Raw genomic sequence first — 5,172 nt, forward strand, 5'->3', positions numbered from 1 at the left:
CCTATCCCCATTCCTATAATAAATGGAAATAAAGGATAAAAAGCCTTTAACATAGATTGTTCATGATTACATGTAATGATAGGTACCGCATTTTTAGCTGTTGGTCTATGACGTGTACTACCATATCATTTAACAAATAATCATCATATAGGATTAGAAGCTGGAATACTTTACTGACATTTTGTTGATGTTGTATGATTATTCTTATTTGTATCCATATATTATTGAGGATCCTAAAGTTAAATAGTTAGGCTAATACTTCACCTATACAACTTTTCTCAGAAGAATGAAAATGGCTCTTTCCTCTCTATTTTTTTTTCTTAGTTTTAATATATCATGCTGTTTGTCCACTCTCTCATATTTTTTGCATTCTTTACTTTATAAATTACAAAAAAAAAAATAAGAGAGAGAGGGGGGGCTATATTAAAAAAAAAAATACGTAATAACTATGAAATTACTATCCTGTTCGGACCCCCCTTTTTTTGGGGGGGTCCTAACTTTTTACATATAAAGTAAGGGGAGTAGCAAAAAAAAGAGGGAGGATGTAAGAGGGGGAGTTCGAATCTCTCTATTCTGATAGGTTACTAAATTCATTAATATTATTACTTTTATCTAATGCTTTTTCATAAAGACGAGACAAATCTATCTTGTACTCTAGAGTAACGATTATTATCTTACTTATTTCAGCTTTTATAGCTTATGATAACTTATCTCTTTTATTTTTAGCGAAAGATATAGGAATATTTGGAGGGTTTATTCATTTCTGGTTTATTCTCTTATTCCTTTATTCTCAAAAACACAGAATTACCATTAAAAACTAACAGGTTTAACTATAATTGTTTTTAATTACACCTTTAATTTTACATTTTATAAATTTTAGTCTGCCATACTTAGTAGATAACTTGCCTTTTATATTATTCGAATTTAATCACCTAATTTCTAGAATTCTGGTGTTCTTTTTTTCAACAGTGCATCAGGTTTTACTTAAAATTTTTAGTAAAAAAGGGTTTATAGATATTTTGACAAGTATTTGGATAATCTATGTTACTAAAAGTATTATTAGATTCGTTGTCTATTTTGAATATAGTTAGTAATCTTTTTATTACGAATTGGTTTTTTTCATTAACAATAGATTTTTATAGTATAACTCTAATTAAAGTAGTAACACCTTACGTGGAAAAAGTAGGAATACCTTATGTGGAGAAAATCTTTACAAGCATAATTAAACCATATTTTACTAGTTATTTATCACCTGTTCTTTGTGATTCAGCTGAAGAAGTAGCTAAATTGTTTAGTGAGCTCCCTTTTTCTAATGTAGATAGTAATGTTATGATAAAAAAGTGCAGAACTAGTACTAATTATAAAAGTAGAAAAGATCTAATCGCAGAATTTAAAGCATTCCGTCTAAAAATAAGCTCATACACACCTAGTTTTATTGTCTCTATGCAGTAAGGCCATGTAAGTAAAATTGAACAAGGTGAACCCTCTAGAGGGCAACTTTTTAAAAAAAGAGCTCTTTATAATACACAAGAGGAGGGTTATAATAAACGTGCAAAAATAGAACGCAATTTAGGTAAAAAAAAACCATATAAAAAAAAAGCCCGAGTAGTTCAATGGTAGAACATTAATTTCATGCATTAATAATGAGAATTCGACTTTCTCCTCTGGCTCATGGCAAAAACCAGATTAAAAAACATAGTAAATAAATTACATTTCAAAAGTCCGATTATTTAACAGACCAGTTTTAAAGTAAGTTTTCATAATTATTCTTCTAGCAGTATTATTGTCTATGAAGATGTCTTAATTTCTAAAAAAAGTAAGGACTTAGAACTAAGGTATTAACCTATAACCCTATACCACTTCGTATACTATTAAAAAAATCACCTTACATAATACTTTGTTAATTAAATTATGTTGTTAGGATTAAAGGAAAGGAGATGAACGTGGATTATCTACTATTATATTTATGCCTTTTTACAATACATCACCAGAATTTATGTACAGGTTCCAGCTATGAAATTGGATACGTATCGTTCCAGGTATATAATGGAATTTGTCCGCATTCTAAACTCATTTTCCTTAATTCTTTTTTTTTCTTTTGCTCCAATGGTTTATTGCTTCAGTTTGTTTTTTTTCTGTTTGTTTATTTTTTTTTATTGAAAAAAAAGAAACGAAAAAAACAGTTAAGCAAAAGAAAAAAAATTACCGTAAGCTCCCTGCCGCAGTACTGCGGGGGGAGGAGGATGGATGTTGGTCGGATCCCCACGGATGTATATCTATAAACTTAGAATGTACTAGTTCTAAACAAAAGCATAAAAAACTTTTATATTGTTTTTAAACTTGTGATACAAATGTAATTCATCTTAATTTTATTATACTTAATATTTTTAGGAGAATAGTAGGGAAGTCCAGTGATTTAAATATAGCTTTTTAAAAGTGAGGTAAAAGCTTGGGTAATACACAGAAATTAAAATAATAAAAACTTTCAGTTTTTTATTATAACTATGAAATAAAAAGCCTTAATTAATCTTTATTTTAGTTAAATATTACGTACAGGACCCGGCTTACTTGTATCCAAGGAATATATCTTATGTTGTCTTTATAAAGATATATTCAAAAACGTTAGGCTACTAATTCTAATCCCCTGCGGGGATTTCCCTTACTTTTTTATAGATTTATTTTTGTAAAAAAAAAACTTAGGGGAAACCTTAAAGGGATTTACCGCAGGGAAATAAATAGTATAGCAAACATAACAAATTAGTTTAGTAAAACAGTAGCATGTTGTACAGACAATCTTCTTAAAGTATACAATATATCAAAAAAAATCTTTTTTGGTTTTCATAGTATAATTGTGTTATTATTTTAGATATTGTTGGTAAAAAATATATTTTTATATCTATTTCATAGAATGTATTTTTCAAGTTATTTCTCTTTATGACAACATTATACAATAATTTATAACTTGTTCTCCGTTTTCCATATTTATTATTTTGTAACAAATACAGCTGAGCTGATACGATATAGCAATACATTATGATGCACATTAAAGGTTGAGTACAATTTTATTCTTTTTTATTAAAACATCTCTTAGTTACCTTATAGAGTACATTGTATAGTATAAACAGGTTAGAGACAGGTTGGTTAGGCGCCTCATTTGGGTTGAGGAATTGTTATGTTCGAATCATAATAACCTGGAATAAGATTTTAAATCATTTTCTATAAAAATATATTGTAGTATATTTGATGTGTAATGTATTACTTACTAATTATATCACCTTTATACTTATATTATAGATTATAAGGATTAACTTTGGTACCAGTATGGGATAATGTGGTTGGTGATTACTACCTTGTTATAGTGGATGCCTATTATCTAATGGGCTATTTGGGCCATTTATACCTAGTGTTTATGACTGAGACATTATTCAATGGGGGAGCATAGGGCTTATGCACTTTTCCCTAAACCGGGTGCATTTCTAAACCCAGATTGGTTAGATTATTGAAGACAACATAGTGATTTTTATGAAACCATATTAACTTGTAATCTATGCCCTCCTAATACTGCTCATTGAATGTCACAGCATAATAAAGGTCTTAAGGTGTTTACTGGATTTGGGCCTCATAAGGTGGAATTATTTCCTAAAACGAATGTTCTATCACTACATGCTACAGGGATAGTTTCTATGCATACGGGTGATAGATTGTGTCACAATGGTGGGATGCTTATGTATCCACAACGACGTGCGTTCTAGAATGTATAGCTATGGTAATCTGTGGATATATACACAACGTATTTAGTATATTGTGAAAAGTTTATACTTTAAAAGTACATAGTTTTTTAAAAACCTGTAAGTTAAGAAGAGCTACCTATACTTATAAAATGTAATAAATTACTTTACTTCATTATTAAGCCAGTAAAAGGTATAAATGTAATAAATTTATACTTTATGTAATAAATTTATACTTTATGTAAAGCATTTAAAATATAAATGAAATACAATACCATACTTAGCCCACTAGACCAGTTTGAAATTAGGAACCTATTTAGCATAGACACACCATTATTAGCAAACATGAACCTATCCATAACTAACATAGGGATGTACATGACTATAGCTGCGTTTATAGCTTTCTATTTTAGTGTATTGGCTACAAACCACGCCAAAATTACACCCAACAAATGATCTTTAAGTCAAGAAACACTATACGCAACTATACACAGCATTGTGGTGAACCAAATTAATAGTAAAAACGGTCAAGCTTATTTTCCTTTTATGTATGTATTATTTATATTTATCTTAATTAACAATTTAATTGGAATGGTTCCATATAGTTTTGCTTCAACATCTCATTTTATCTTAACATTCTCACTTAGTTTTACAGTAGTATTAGGTGCAACAGTGTTAGGATTCAAAGAGCACGGGTTAAAATTCTTTTCTTTATTTGTTCCAGCTGGTTGTCCTTTAGGATTATTACCTTTACTGGTATTAATTGAATTCATCTCGTACTTAGCTAGAAATGTTTCTCTAGGATTAAGATTAGCAGCCAACATAAAAAGATGAGACTAGGTGCCTCATTCTTACTGTGTAAAAGAGCCAAACTCCGGGGAAGCCCTAAAGCTCTAATAACTAAAGGTAAGACGGAAACTTCTTACCTGGCCTCATGAATGATTGAGGGTATAGTAACATCATTAGAGATTCTAGTAATAGAAATGGGTGATCGCGGATCTAAAATAGATAATGAACTATCTGTAAAAGAGCAACGAGTAGACGGTTCTTCCATTAGGTAAAACCAATGGTAAGGTGTACTCTAGTCGCCGGGAAAGCCGGTTCTTGGGCGAAATTAAGTAACCTAAGATTAAAGTTATCACAATAGCCTAGGGGGGAACCCCCTGGGCCATCCCCCTTTTATTTTTTTTTCGACATAATTTCTATGAAATTATTAGAAAAAAAAATTAGGGGGATAGCCTATCCTTATTTTATACTATTTCTCCTTTTTGTTTTTATTTCCTCTATCGACATAATAGTTGAGAATAAAGAGGGAATTGAAAAGGAAAATAAAGATATAATCGGCAATCTCGTAATGGAAGTATATATCTTTAAAAATTTAAGTAAATAATATAATCTAAGGATGAAGTTGTTGAACGATTATCAGGTCACATGCTTTTAAATA

General features: G+C 29.8%; 1 non-coding gene across 1 annotated transcript; it reads left to right on the top strand.

The window, feature by feature from the left end:
* Positions 1–1,599: 1,599 nt before the first annotated feature.
* Positions 1,600–1,670, top strand: J4E83_011100. Its single transcript has one exon. It is a non-coding gene; the product is annotated as a tRNA-Met (tRNA).
* Positions 1,671–5,172: the final 3,502 nt, after the last annotated feature.

This window comes from Alternaria metachromatica, assembly GCF_023757995.1.
Source record: "Alternaria metachromatica strain BMP 0045 chromosome Unknown scaffold_102, whole genome shotgun sequence".
Classification (NCBI taxonomy): domain Eukaryota; kingdom Fungi; phylum Ascomycota; class Dothideomycetes; order Pleosporales; family Pleosporaceae; genus Alternaria; species Alternaria metachromatica.